The sequence below is a fragment of the Aythya ferina genome, assembly GCF_964211825.1.
Source record: "Aythya ferina genome assembly, chromosome: 7".
Taxonomy (NCBI): Eukaryota; Metazoa; Chordata; class Aves; order Anseriformes; family Anatidae; genus Aythya; species Aythya ferina.
Genome location: NC_140302.1, coordinates 3,463,147 through 3,479,309, shown reverse-complemented (window position 1 = coordinate 3,479,309; position 16,163 = coordinate 3,463,147). Strand labels below are relative to the sequence as shown.

The 16,163-nt window shown below is 39.8% G+C and overlaps 1 long non-coding RNA gene across 1 annotated transcript in view; it reads right to left on the bottom strand.

Moving 5' to 3' along the window:
- The window catches only part of LOC311440068, a 599,898-nt gene that overhangs the window by 475,588 nt on the left and 108,147 nt on the right, over positions 1–16,163 (bottom strand). Inside the window, exons 9-10 of the long non-coding RNA XR_014695191.1 lie at positions 7,172–7,376; positions 5,962–6,152 (exon numbers count right to left, since the gene is read on the bottom strand). This is a non-coding gene — a long non-coding RNA (uncharacterized lncRNA). The remainder of the gene's footprint in view (positions 1–5,961; positions 6,153–7,171; positions 7,377–16,163) is intronic.

The window sequence follows — 16,163 nt, the reverse complement described above, 5'->3', positions numbered from 1 at the left end:
GCAGGCTTTTAACAACTGCCTAGAACAAGTCCACCTCAGAACTCCAAATTTCATTAATGCATCTCCTCTCCGAACAGAAGTCTTCCTAATCGTATAAAGTGAAATTCGTCCCAGTTTCACTTGTGTTCTGCCACCTGACTGCCTGGAGCCATCCTTGAGTCTCAGCCTGTACGGATCACGCTCCTGGGAGCAGTAATTAGAGTAATATGCGCATCTCTGCCTGCACCTTTGGGTTGGTTTGTGTTTTGTTTTCAATCCAGGACACATAATAACATGTTAATTAACTGTCAGGTTTCTCTGTCTACAGACATAGTAACAACTGATAACTGAATCAGATGTTCAGTGGGGAAACAAGTGGTCTCCTTCCTTTGTGCCACCATACTGCACTTCCCTGGGACGAGTCTTCCCACGGGACAGTTCTGTTCCATCCCCAGAACCTCCAACAAGACTTCGAAAATGCTGCAAAATACAACATGACCAAGATCCAAAATTAAAACTTGACAGCAGGTTCAGCAATATCCTCTGGATGCTTTGAGCCGCTTTATGGCCACTCTGCTCTTCAAAAAAAGGCACAAAACAATAACAGAGTGCGCACCGGGTCATAAATCCTGCCACACGAGCACTCGTGCTTGCAGCTCTCAGGTGGCTCTGCTGGAGCAGAAGCGTTATGAATAGCCTGAGTCTTCTCTTCTACCATTCCTATTGGTAGTCTTGCTATGGCACATCAACCGACATATAAAAAAATGAGCGCATGATATATCCTGATGAAAAACCTGATACAGATTTCAGCTTTGCCACCACATATCATCGCTGTACAGAATCTCATCTCTGGGAGCCACAATGACATTTTCTGCTCCCAGACATCCCATTCAATAACCTGCAGAGAGCAGATACACCAGCACGGAAAGCATTTTTTCCATGAGGCAATCCTTACACATTTGCTGGTGTACTTGACCACGCAAATCAATACCTCTTTGCAGAGCACACGCTGTGAGCAGTAAGAAAACAAACTGTTTCCTTCACTCCAGTAAATCCTTGCAACCGCAACGTCGTTTCTTTATTTCTTCCCAATTACAGAATTATTCTGTCCACCAATTTTCCTTCCTTGGCATAAATCCATCTACAGATTTATAGAAAGTGTATGCATTTAACACAGCGGACACTTTATTTCATCTTGAGCTTTTCCACAGAACAACAACAACAACCAAAAAAAAACTGCCCCTAAATTTCTTTGGTTATAATTAACATATCAGATTTTCAGTCTACATTTCTTGACCTATTACCTCAAAGTTGTTTTTCACTGTTCCTTTGCTTGTTTCCACAGCAACCTTTCCACAGTGTCATTATTTTTTTCCTCTTTTCTTTTAATTTAAGAGGAAACAATGATCAGTTAACAGTGATTTTGTTGTGTTTTTTTTTTCTTTAAACGAACACAGAAATGTTTATACACATGTCTTTTAAAACAAAACAACGATTCTGAGAAAATGATGATTTCCACGTCTCTTGCAGTAATTAGATTATTTCACAAAATCTCATTTCAATCACAGTACTGGTGTTAGTGTATCACTTGACAGGTTTCACATTACCACACAAGCTTCTTGCGGCCTAGGGTGGGAAAGGCAACCTCCCTGGACCCGTTTTTAAATACTTCATACAAGAGCATAAGTCAAGTGCCAATGAAAGGCATCCTTTCCATTTAAAACTTTGGAAAATGCTAAATAGAGCTATTATGTCAGTCTCCAGTGATTAATACAAGCTAGTGTGTACCTACGGAGAAACACTGAGGCATCGCAGTTGAAAAATTTTATGGTGATCCATATGAAGTCCACTCACCCCTATCCAGGTTGAATGAGATGCCATTTTAAAGGAAAAAAGAGAGTAAAGCAATGATTCACATCCCTTTGTGCTGTTGCTACCATTCATTTCTTCCTCATTTTTGCTTCTAGTGTGTTTTATAAAAAGCACAAGAACTGATATTCTATACGTAAAGGCATCCATCACAGAATCCCAGAGTGGTTTGGGTTGGAAGGGACTTTAAAGCCCATCTAGTTCCAAGCCTCTGCCCACTACAGCAGGCTGCCCGGCACGTTCAGATGTCCCAGTGCTATAAGCATCAGAAATACATCAGAATAATGGAATGTCTCAGTCAAGCTAGAACAGAAAAAAAAAGGATCGGATGCTGCACAACTGCCTCTAGAAGACATGAAAGTAGACCTTTCCCCCATCTGAGATTCCCATGGCTGTCAAAGGAGCTCTTTGTTTAGGAGCTGTTGTCATTTATAAGCTAATGCAGAGGGGTAAGCTTTTATGTTTATTCTTCAAGCAAAACACAAGCAAAGTTCAGACGTGCAATATTTGCTGAGGCCAAGAGGTAACGAAAAGAACACTAGTTAGACTTCACTGCAAAAGATATTAGCCTTCCAAGCAGAGTAACGTTCCAGTTCATATAAATGAATAATAAAAGACAGGCAGTTGGCAATTCTGTTGTTTCTGCATTTTGCTTACACTTAATTGTCTGACTCCGATAATAGATTTCGGGTGGAGAAAAGGAGCATCCTGAGCGCCGTGCATTTCACACACTGCGACTACAGGCTTCGGAAGCTCACCTGCGTAGGGAAACTTGTTTGAGAAGATCAAGCTCCAGTTCCAGCCAAGACCTTTGCTAATAATAGTTTTTCTTTCTCTCCTCCACCATAAGCAAGTGCAACACTCAATCTCACTTTCTAATTTTTGCTTTTGAAAACATATGCCTGAACCTTTTCATAAAGACACCTTTTATGGCCTCTTTTTTTCTGAACAGGTTGTTAATGGCATCTGCTTGGGGTTCTCCTACTGGGTCTGCAACACCTCAAAGTAAGGTAACTTCTCCGTTTCCAGACCTCCTCGGGTTTTATGCTGCTTTCATCAAGGGGTACATTTGCTATAGCAGCTGTTCCTTCCATATTTAATGGATTTCAAGCTTTTAAAATAGCTACCTGTAAAAACCAGAACAAATCTTAAGGTACAACAGTTGAAGGACTATTAATTTCACCAGCCTTGAATACAAAAACGTTGTCTTTAAAAAAAAAAAGTACACCCTCCTACACTATATGGAACAGAAGTAAAGCTGAATGAGAACTTCTGAAAGATTTTTCTTGCAAATGCACCAATTTATCTAAGCATTTTTCTACTGAGATGTGACCTTTAAGGAAAGTTACTGATTTTAATAATAATAATGATAAAAAAAAAATCTATCACTGACAGAGATTTCTCAGCTCCAAATTGAGTTTTCAGTCCCGACCAGACACAGTAGTATGCATCCATTCAGAGCACAGGCTGGCTCTCTACTGTGTAAGTGCAGCAGAGAAGTGAGAGCTGCGCCTTACCTCGGTGTGATGGAGCCCTGACTGAACAGTGCTTTGGAGTTGACTTTACCAGGATGGGCTCTTGCTTTGTAGTTTTAACAGCTCTGGCCTTAAGGCTTGCAGCAAACTGCATGATTTTATTTTTTCTGTGGTCCTTAGGAAGCTTTCTTCCTCAGCACCTTTAAGGTTTGGCTAGGTCTGTTGCCTCCTTGCCTCAGCAGCTTCTCAGTTTCCCTGCATGAGCTGCAGAAGTTTCTCAGAAGTTTCCTAGAAGTCTCTTCCATCCCAAACCTCTTCTGCCTACTGCTCCAAGCACATTAAAAGCTTCCCTCTGCCTTAGCAGGGGCTGCATCCTGAAACTTCACCAAGGGCAGCACAATACTTGCTCTGTGGAAAAGAGACACACGATTCTGTGTGATTTTCAGCCCTGGAGCACCTCAGTAGTACTGTGACACCAAGCACAGGAGACAACATTTGGCAGCATCCTATGCACCACACACCTAAAGCAGGCACACTCAGACAGAATAAAACAGATGAAAATACTAAGATATTCCAAATCAGCTGTACATCAGCAGATTTAGACCACACCTTGATAAAACTGAATTAAAAGACATTCAGTAAATTCCTGAATTTAAAAAAATAAAAAATAAAAAATAAAATTGTTAAGTTCATTGCTATTCAGTAAGATTCAGCATCTCAGACAGCTCAGTTTCCTCTTCGGTGTCAATATCCGTTTTTTGGTTCACTATTTGATCTTCAAAGTCATGAGGAGTTTGTGGAGCTGGCAGCTTTACTTAGCACAATCCACTATTCAAAATACAAGTACAGCTCCTCGAAGTTCAGTAGAAATTATGGTTGGAAAAGTTACTTCTCTCTGATACTGTAGATATTTTCCCAATCTTTGTAGTAGTAGTAACTATTTAAACACCTTTCATTCTAACTTTAAAACCTATTTGCTCTTGAAAATTAAATTGCGATGCATCGTCTGAGCTCTGAATAATTCCGATGAAAGCTAAAGCCCCATCTATCAAAAAGCAGTTGTACTTTGACATTTTAGGTTGACTTAGTGGTAACTTATCTTTTTCACTATAAGCTAATTTTAAAGAATTCTCTTGGTTTAATTTGCATTGCTGCTTTCTTCATCCCTTAGAGTATATTAGAGGTATGCAGATGATTTTTCTCAACTGCAACTTGCAAACTTAGGAAAAAAAAATGTAATTTATACCAGGAGAAGAGAGCAGACACATAGGCTGCTAAATGCAAACCAGATGTTGAACTGAAACACAACAATTTCCTTCTAGTTTACTTATTCTGGAAAAAACAATAAAGTAGTGCTAATTAATCCATACATATCTTTGTTCAGCCTTCAGGTAAGAATGAGTGACTAGGGAGGCTTTGGACTCTGCTAGTTTCCCTTCAGACGCTTGATCTCAGAGACCAGCTCAACTCCACAAAGCTCTCAGGATGCCTGTGGGCATTCTTCACCTCGTCTCAATCATCTGCATGCAGGAACTTCTGTGAGTCTGATACAAGGCACGTGTATCCTATACCTTAAGCTTTTAGTTTGTACTTTGACATCAGACCTAGAAATGAGCTTAAGGCTGAAAAAATGAGCCTTAAAACCATTATTGTCCTTCACTGGCGCCAGATCCCATCAGTATGAGCTACTTAATTTGCTCTGGCTTTTAAATATAAATCAATCATTCCAAAAGTTCATACACATTATTCTTGTAACTTTTTTTTTTTAGTTAATAATTAAAGACACAATGACATCTAAAATAAAAAGCCTAAATATTCTAAAGCCATCTAATTTCATTATGCAGATGGGATAACATGTTAATAACAACACATGCTGTTCAGTAATATGACTTGACTTTGTACTTAGTCATTTCATTAATTATGTGGAAGGTGGAAGAGTAAATTTAGGTCACAGTCAGGTAGCACACACATGAGGAAGCACACCATAAAGCATACCTGTGATTACAGCATTTAAATGGATTTTGCATGTATGTATTAGTTGCCCTTGTAATTTTCAGTGTAAAGTAAGGGACATACGTGGGAGTTTATCAAATTATAAATTGTAGTTTTGTTTTTTTACACCATCCAGTCAGGCCCTACACACCCTGCTGGGGCACACAAGCTCATGCCCAAAGGAGCTGCTCCCTTCCATCCAGAAGGAGAAACACAGCCCTCCCGTCCAGCTGTCAGCTTTCTTCTGTGCCTTGTATCAGCTGGGACACAGCAGACAGACTGATTTCTTGCTAGGCATACACACACCATACCAGAGGCATCTGTATGCTGCTCAGGACTTGCTGATGAGACAAACGGGGCTGGAGATCCGTGACTAACAACCCCAACCAGCCCTTGACTGCTGGACTGATCCTCAATTCAAGAGGCTGCTGGATAGCAGCTTAACACTCTTCAGTTCCTGCAGTGTTGCTCTTCTGCCCTACGACGCCTCAAATTTGCTCACCATCCTACCTAGTTATTACAGCACGTGCAGGGAACACAAATTCCCACATGCACATTTTAAGACTGATAATTTTGGTTCGTATGAAACTGAACAGTTAACATCTTCGACTTCTGCCAGGAGGACTTTTCAGGGTTTGCCACTCACCTTGTTGAAAGAAAACACTCCAGCTTACAGTTCAGCGTTACACCCCAAGAAGTATCTGTGAGTGACACAAGGCTTAGAGACTAAGTAAAAGATGCAATGTGGACAAGCTGCATTCTGACTAATCACGTACTGGGGCTCTTGTTTAGTGACTGGCCTTCAATGGGTGCTGATTTTATAACCTGGTGATGTACCTACATGCAAGCAGAAGATACATGGTCATTAATCTGCATTCAGAAAGAGGAGGAGTGCATCACAGCAAAATACAGGCTATTGAAGAGCCTGGCATAGCTTCACACTTCTCCACAGTGATGGAGTACAGCAGAGCAATTAATATTTAGAATAGTGAGTGCTGGGAAACTTAAGGTGAAAGAAGAATTTCCAAGTTCCCTCCCCCCCCCCCAAAAAAAAAAAAGGAAGAAAAAAAAAACACTAAACACCATCTTTAACTTCTTTTGTTTTTGCTGTAATCGTTTCAGATAAAGTTTTTACCTACAATTATTGACCTAAAGTTTTTACCTACAATTATTGACCTTTGATGCAAGTTTTTTAAAGGGTTCCTTGTAAGAAGAATGGTCTTGGATGAAAAACAGAAAAATCGCATTTTGAATGAAGGAAAAAGGTCCTCTACTTGCATGTGTTTATACAAATCCAGGAAGAGGCATTCAGATCAAAGTAGCATATGAACTTTGACTTAAATAAGCTGCAAAAGCTTTTCATAAGCACAGGCTGATGCTCAAAAGTGTCAATCATTTTTGCAGTATTATGATAACTTTTGGGGTGAAATCCATTAATAATCTCATATTACAGAAAAATAGATAAAAGATTAAATTGTAAAAATATAGTAATAAGTTTAGCTCTTGACTAGAGCCTTTCTGAAGACTGCACAGTTGCAAATCAGCTGAACTGAACCTTTAATCTCTACATTCAGATAAGATTTCTGCCATATTCTGAAATACGAGAAGTAATGATGGGATTCATGTGACTTACTCTGCATTCAACCAAAACAGAGCTAAAAGCAAGAAACAAAATCAGCAATTGATCAAATGACCAAAGACTGCACGCACCAATTCTATTACTTTTGCCTGCACAACTATAAGCATAAATCCTGCTCTATCATGCACTTGTGTCCTGTTAAAGCTTATGCTGTCTGTACACAAATACACAGAGTTAAATTCCCCACAAGCCTCTAGTCATGGTGCTGTGGCTGTACCTCGTTATACCAGTGGTCAGTTTGGTTTTTGGTCCAGTATTTTTCAGAATTTGGCGAGAATGTGAATTGTTGCTCCTGAAGCAGTTGAATCCTTCAGTTGGCTGCTGTTTGCCCCAGTCCCTCCAGGGATGTGTCCCAGGCAAGAGCAGCAAGAAGGCTTTCCCCAGCAGCAGCCACACTGCCCTTGCAGATTTCATTGACCTTTCTGAGGAGGAAGCAGAGAGACATCTCACACAGCACAACTACACTTAGGACTAAACACAGCACAGGCGCACACAGCTTCAGCATCAGCTCAGAAAGTTTCATAATGCCTGGAGCTGTAAAAGCCTCCAGTTAGTCCTGAAAACAGCATCATAAGTAGCAGTTAGAACCTGATTGTTCTCAGACAACAGCTGCTTCTGGGACCTTAATAACTCATTTGTTATGCTGCACCTTTTATGAGCACAATTAAGAAGTTATGTTAACTTACAACGTAAAGTGCATTTCAATATTAGCCAGCCTTATTTGTCCTTTCAAAACATTCCTGTAACTACAGCAATTTTGATGTTACCTCAGGAGATTTATGATTCACTTCCCATCTTCTTTAGCATTTGAACTTTGGTGGAACCTGAAAGTCACAGCCAGGATTAGGCCCCACTCCATGAAATACCACATATGTTAATCCTTTTTCGAAGCTAGCTATTACTCAGTCTCTGTGGGAGGCAGCCCTTGCCAAGGCTTTTTAAGGACAAAGTAATTCTACCACTGAATTCAAAACACTAACATTGATATTTCTTTTTAATGTTTTAAGAGTTGTGTTATAATTGTGTACTATGCATAAATTCAACATGCAGTCAGTTTTCATAAAATAGTTTCTCCTTTTTTGCATTGATTACAGATTTGTTCTATGAACCAATTTTGAAGAGGTTCAGCTGAAACCAGTGTAAACATCTGTGCCTGTTGAATTTGGCTGCCACCAAGCAGACAGACAATTAAGGTAGGCAATAATTTAGGGAGGACAATACCTGTTCCATATCTGAGCAGAGGTTTAATGTAAATAGAACGAGAACTCCTTTCCAACTAAATCAAAATAGCGAAGAGCTACTGTGACTGCTGCTCGGTAGGAGAGGTGAACAGGGCAGCAGCTGTGCAGGAAGAAGATGCAGGACTCTGTCATACAGAGAGGCACAACAAAGAAATCACGGGCAGTCTTCACTTGGCATTTCCAAGCACATTCTGTTTACCAAGCAACATCCTACGTTTTGCTTTTCCTGAATTATCTCATTGTTAGTTACATCTCAGGAGAAAATATCAAAACGTCACACTGAGTGATACAAAGCCAACTTGAATTTTTAGTGTGAGGATAAATAGCATCATCCACTAAGGAGAAAGCTGAGCAAACAAGAATCACAATCACCGAAGACTACATTCAGAGCATGCCAATGAACACAGCTGTTGTATCATGGCATAAATATTGCTCAATGTGACCAAAATACTTGTGTAAAGATGTAGATCTGATAATCATACCTCCTCAGACAACATTAAGAAGATGTATTTCAATTTATTTTTTTGTTTGTTTGTTTGGTTGGTTGGTTTGTTTTTGTTTTTAGTGCACAATAAAAATCCTTCCTGGATGCCAGCATCTCAGTTAGCTTAGCTTCTAATGCAACTCTGAATGTTCCAAGTGAACCTGGGTTAACAGTATCACAAATGTGCTTACAAATAAAAACATCTTTAATATTGGTATAAAACACTACTCAGTAACTCTTAGGTGTCCCAGAGAAAATAATTTATTTACTACTGATTGTAAAAGAAAAAAAAGTAGGACACTTTCAGTAACATCTTCCACGAGCTTGTGCAATCCCTTAGTGTGACAGATTTGCAAAGAAAAGCATTACGAAACAGAGCAGGTGTCCGTAAACTTCTCTGCTAACCTGATGTCCTATCACATGGTTTAGTCATGCCTCTTGAACTTCTCCCTCTTAATCTCTATCCCAGAGCCCGAACTAACATTATTAATTTCCCTACAAAGCCAAAGAAACAGGGAATATATATTTAGCATTAGAAGGATTCAAAAATAACATACTTAAAAGCTTTGGCATTTTGAGTAGGCAGAGAAAATTGGCTTAGGCTACTTTTAGAGTGCTTTCAAGTTTTTGCACAAGTCACTTATCTTTTCAAGTCATTGGTTATTTTGTAGTTATTATTTCTGTAAGTTGCATTCATTCTGCTCCATGTTGTCCACGCTACAAGGCAACTGTGCCACCCCAGGAGAGCTTTATTTCAACAAATACTCGACTGAGTCAGTGGAATTAATAGCCAAAGGAGAAAAAAGAGAACAATGGCAAATACACTGCTACATGACTGAACAGTGATCTTCAGGTAGTTCTACCAGCTGTTGGCAAATTTTCCATGGCTGGAAAATGCAACAAGATTCACAGCACTTCATTCAAGAGAATGTACATAACTCATTTATGGTCCAAAGCCCTGTGACTCTTCCCAAATCCATGCCACTAGCAATGCCGACCCTGCAATGTGTGTAATAATATCATCTATATTTAAATCTAATATAAACATATAGAAAATACGTCAGCTATATCTACTTTCATTCTCTTTGATCACGATCTGGGGTATAAAATGCAAAAAAAAAAAAAAAAAGTAGCTTTCCATTCTGGTCTTGTTTTTTGTACAGTCTCCTTTCTCCCATCTCTTGTACAGCTCTGGGTGGTCTCCTGCTGGCTGTCTGGATTCCCTTGCTGCTCAGTGCTGCATGTTAGTGCCACACTTCACAAATTTGCTCCGATTTGTTAGGATTCCCTTTGATACTTTGGAGTTTGCAAGCTCCTGCAATAGCCTGGGGAAGCACTTACTACATCTGAAAAGATCTCCCTTTTGGGAAGGAGTTTTCAGCTTCAGCAGACAGGAATCCCTCCTGCTAACAGGTGTTCAAGATCAAACCCAACAAGCACACAATTTTTTTCTGACTGTGAACTGCAATCAAAATGACAATTATGCATTTGCTCATGTCCTTGATAAAAGCTCATTTAGCCCAGAACATTAGGCTGATTTTTTTTCCTGCTGTCTTCTTTCTCATAGCTTTATGCTGAACATAAAGTCGTTTTTTCTCCCAAACAAAACATGTGAAATAGCCAGGTTTCAGAGCTCCTGGTAGCCATTTGTCGTGCCATCAGTACTCCAGGGGGATCCACGCATTACCTGGTACGCTCAGTGAAAGTTAGAGTCCGTGTGGGGTTTGTAGTGGGAGAGGTGATTATTATTCTACACCACAAATATCTGCAGCATAGGTATCTTCTGTAAGGGAAAGCACTGGAAGCACCTCCAGCAGCAATCTTAGGCCACAGAACGAGGCATCCCTGCCCTCCAACAGCAGGTGACGTTCACTCAGTAGCAGGCAACGAGATGTTGTCCCTCTGCTTTTTTTTTTTTGAACGTTTCTGCTATTTCTAGGAGGAGCGTTATTGGGAAGTTTGCTGAGCATTTAGCAGTCCTCGGGAGTTTCCACACCTCATTTGCTGTGGGGTTGTCAGCCTGTTTGTAGCTACACCTCCCAAGAAAAGAATGGCAATATTCTGTGTCACACGGGACTGAACTCCCTCACTTACTCTCCTGAGCTGCTGCTACCACCTCTTCCTTTCTCCTTCGTTTTCCCCCTGTTTCTGTAACACCTACACCTTCCCTCCTGGGATTCCTTGTCTTTCCACTGCTTCAGGGCTGTCTCTGTTGTCTCTTACTAAATACTAAGCACCCACAGTCACCTCCTTTTTCTTCCTGCCCTCCTGCTGCCCCTCATCTTTTGCTGTCATTTACAATTCTAGAGGAGGAGACACACTCAAATGAGGCTCTGGCAGTGCCACATAAAATTTATTCAGTGTAGGCAGAAAAACAAAGTGCATAAAGCACGCTGTAAAAATCATTCTTAAGATGCTAAACCTTTATTAAAGCAAAGCAGGTATTTCATGTAGCTCCTTTACCATTAAGATCTTACAACAGCAAGAAGCAAAGAGCTTTGAAAACAAACCATTGTGAAACCTTGCTCTGCCTGCATTAATGCTAGACTCAGAATGACACACATTTAAGAAGTATGTAAAAACAAGAAATCTCAAGTCCTAGGGCTCACATGCAAGCATCATTCAGCACTGAGTTATATTGTTCAAATCTGTAGGTTCACTGTTCTCATCGCCTCTTTGCCGCCCTAGCAAACCCTAAGTAATCGTTAGCAAATTACGGAAACTTATGGGTGGAAAAAACACAGAGTTACAAAGTACAGCTGCTTTCCCAGTCAATCCTGTATATCTACAGTACTCCTTGAACATAGCTGAGGACTAACAGCATACAGGCCATGCTCTCTTTAGGGAACAAAGAGACAAAACACCAAACACCATGAAAAACTTGGTGTTTTTAACAAAACACCAAAACAAAATACCATAAAAAAAAGGTCTAAAGTCTTGCTACGTGCAACAGATGCTCCAAAAAGTTTCAGAATCAAAACATTCCCACCAAGACTCACCAGGTGAGCTCAGAGGCTGAGAAGCAATGCTCAAGAAAAAGGCAGGAACAAGATCACCTTGCAGGTTACATCCAACATAAATAGCGGAGCAGCTCCCCAAGCCTCCACTCCATCTTCCCCACTCTAATGGGAGCATCGCTGCACTCTGGTTATTCGCTATTCATCATTTAGTGCCCTCAGCTGTCCTACATACTCAGAAAGTCAGAGTAAATCTTACTTCCAGTCCTCAGTGCTCACCAAAAAACCTATCACTTCCTGCTTATGAACTGGCTTGAAACAACACAGAAGTTTTATCTTCATAAATTTCACTGTGATTTTTACTTGGCTGAAGTCAAGCAATCCACAGGCTGTATTATAATTATGTAGACACAGGGGGTTAAAAACTACAGTTCAGGGTAAAGGCACTGCAGGTGTGCAGTCTAATGAATTCTTAATTGAGTAGTGGGTGAGCATAAAAAGGAAGTTCAGAGGGTGATTACAGGGTTCTTTCAGCAAAGGGAGCAATGCAAGCACTGAACTCTATAATCAGGAATAAAGGAAAACGAGTTCACCTCTAATTTTCCCTGTACTACAGCCTTTGTTATTCATGCGCAGAATGCAAGATTAGAATTCCTACTCGGGAAAGACTCTCTACCATCAAGTTAACTGACAAGATTAACCTTTTAGAGATGTCCTTGTTTTAAGGCTAAGAGTGAAAAAAAGGAAGAAGTACACAAAAACTAACTTGTACATGAAAAATATATTGCCTCCACTCTCATTTTGCAAATCAGTCAAGATTCCTCTCTGGTTTCTGCCCATTCTCTGATACTGAACAGAGTGCACATGATAAATCTGCAGAGGGAAAAATGGGGAGACACGCGTGGAAGGGAAACTAAAGCTACTAGGATTTATTACACTCTATCCTGCCTTCTCTTCCTGCTCTGTCCAAGAGACAAGCGACCCCCAGGCCTCTTTGCAGCTCATGGAAGGCCACCTCCAAGACTTGTAGCCATGTCACCAATGGGGTGGGCACTGTATGAAAGCACTAACATGAGAAGCAGGAAGGCTGAGAAGAATGCTAAGGAGATCTTATATATGCTCAGCATTTTATAAATGCTAAGGAGAATTAATATAGTGCTCCCATCCGTAACTGTGAACAGTAGAAATCTCCTGCACATCCACTTTGCCACCACACACAAATAAGACAAGTGATCAGAGCGGGCTCAGCCTTCAGGAGGGCAGAAGACAGGCAGGGATAACCCAGTTCAGCATCGCTTAGCACAACTCCAGCCTTCGGTCACTTGAGCCAGCACAATTTTTCTTCTCTTTTCATTTTCTGCAAAATGAGAGAAGCAAAATCTGGCATCTTTCCAAGTAGCTCTATGCAGTTCAAGTGTCATCTGAATTTTTTTATTTTTCTTTTTCTTCAAATTGAATATTTCAAACTATGAAGTCCATGAGAAAGCATGATCTACCTCAACCTCTGGAGGGAAAAAGACATTTTTATATACAAAGACTTCTTCGCTATAAACTCCATTTTATGACAAAACTCTTATATTCACATTGCTAGAGCAAGCACATAATCATTTTGTATATTATGTGTGCTTTTTTTATCTAAGCATTTTTCAAATTATTTTACAACAGGCTTTAAGACTTTAAAAGTGTTTCTTCTTGTTGCTGTTGCTATTGATACTGTTGTGTTTTTGTTTTGTTTTGTTTTTTTTTCTTTATGTATGTAGTGGTGTTTTTTTCTGCATAAATATGATGTTAGCTGCACATTGCTGACAGGGACCAGTCAGCTAGCTACCTTTCAAAAAAATCACAGCAGACATGAGTTCACCAAGCTGATTACAAAGTTATTGGTATTTGTCCCAGCATTGTGGTCTCTGCCTCAACACCACTTTCTGATCCAGGGAGGTGACAGAGGGAAGAGGGACGACAAGATTAATAACCACTGGGGCCCTCTGGAACCATTATCATCTTCTATTCCAATTTCCCTTATAACTTACATTACAGAATATCACCCATTACTTCCTACATCAGGCTCATAATGCTTAATTCAAGTATCATTTCAAGAATCCAGTGCATTCATCTCCAAGAATCAGGAAATATAGCTGTTTAATGATATGAAGCCTGATCTAGAGCCCACTTATGTCAAATGGGAGTCTTTCAGCAAACTAATGGTCTTTGCTTAAGGGCCATCAGCTCCAATAAATCAGGAGGCAATTTTAGCTCTGATCAGAGAGATCTTGAGAAGTTCATGTAAACACACTCACTAAGTTCCCTCTGGCCAACCCTAAAAATTGGCGTGACCACGCTGTCAGCACTTTCTAGGTGAGTAACTTCTCAGCAGCTGCTAACACACGGGCAAGCAAACATGCCCACAACGCAGCGGCACAAAGCATGTGGCACTTCCAACTGCATGGTGCTCCCACTTGCTTAATGCCAGAGGATCCTGGCATTGTATGTGCTGCTCCCTGGTCCAAATTATTTCTAGTTTGTGCATATCATTACCTTTTTTTTTTTTAATCGAAGTTCTGGTTCTTCAATCTATTATCTGTCCTCATTAGTGATTATTTTGCTTGTGAAGTCAATAATAATTTACTTATGTTGAAATCCACAAGCCATGGCATTAAAAGGCAATGTGAAGCTGAATAGTCAAAAACTCTCTGAAGAGTAAGGTAAGAAGCCTTCATTCAAAGAGGATCTTTACACCTGCATCAGGATTGTGTTTAACAGCACAGACCAATGGAAGCTCATGAAATCAGCACAATGAAAAAACATTGACGATTTGATAAACAGCTCTCGGAGGAATTATTTACTTTATTATGCATTTAAGTGTTCTACCTAAAATGCAATTACGAACTCAGGCAGTTCCACCTAGTTTCAGATCTTGCAAATGCCTGTACTCCTCAAACCACACGAACTCATTTCACTTTTATTCACATCAGTAATAATTATCAAAATGTTTAAACCCAAGATTCATCTAAATCTTTTAATGCTGTAATTGCTGCTAACATCCACCGCTTTAATGGTTACTTTGAAAATCCAATACTTACACATCATCTTTCCATTAAGGAAAAGACGTTTCCATAGCTGTGATAAAACTATTTTGTACAGCAGCTGCTGTATAAAGCTAAGCTTTTAGGATCACCCGCATTCCACTTTTTTAAAAAACAAACAAACAAACAAACAAACAGCACTTAAAACAGTAACACAAAAGTCCCTGCCTATTTTTGGTGAGAGCTGGACTACTTCATATACACAGTGTATGTCCTTTAAAGAGAACACTCAGTGGGACAACTAAAATCCAGATGGGAAATACTCCACAGTCTCTTACAGAACAAGGAAACTGAAGCTGAAACCACCAGAGCATGGTCCTTGTATAAGAACACCTAGCTGCTCCTCAGAAATTAATTTTCTTTCTATAAAGATCTTGTTTAGATCTCAGTGTTACAAAAATCTATCATATTTACTCCTAACTGTAAACTTAAATTCAAACACTTTATCAATTGAAGGAATTATTTTCTTCTTGGGCACACAAATAGAACTATATGGCTTTCATACCTTGCTGTTTGCTCTTCATTTTACCCACATGTAGTCCTGTTTAATAAGAGGCAGCTCAAAGTTCAGTGAAATTATTATAATAAAAACCAACCAGCTAAATCTCATCTAAGACAAGAGAATTTACAGAGATTTTTCACGAGGTGAAGGAAATGCATGAGGCTATTCCATGCTAATTCTGTCTGCTGTATTTTTTTTTTCTTGATAACTTCATAATTGTTTCATTATCAGCTCTGGCAAGTGAATTCTGACCTCCTGGGAATGTTGCTGTAACCACCTGCCCAATGACCAGCAGAGGAAGGTGACTCTTGTTTCCTTGTTTGCTTCATTTAATCTCTACAACTTCACTAAACAAGATCTACCAGACTAGCACTGTGTGGTCTCTTTAAAGAATGGGCCTGTATTTCAGTGCACTCAAGAAGACGATTAAAACAGAGAGGCTCAGTGTTTTTTCCTTCTCTCACCTCTAACTAATAGATTATAAACTCAGGGCTCATAGAGGGTCTGAAAGAAAAAAAAAAAAAATAGATAGGCCTTCTACAGTTTATGGAATACTGCTAAAATGCATCCTGCCCTTCCTTCCAGCTAAGTGAATACCCTCAACCCACGTAGCTCCCAGCCCAGTACTTTGCCAATTTTTCAAATTGCTAATGCACTACGGTGATTCCAAAATGCATTGTTGGCGTTTGCTAAAAAACATGTTGAGCTGTAAATCTGTTACACTTAAATCTGTTACACTTAAAAACTTTACATGAGACAGGAGGAAAAAAGAGAATGAAATAAGTTGTAGTATTTTAAAGCGATAAATAGCCTAAGACCAAGGAAGGTTGAGGAATAAAGGACTACTTGCAGTCAAAATAATTACAGGTAACTGGCAAAGATTTTAGATCAAGCCTAACGTGTTTTCCTCCACATTAGAGATTTGGGATCCACACTGCTGAG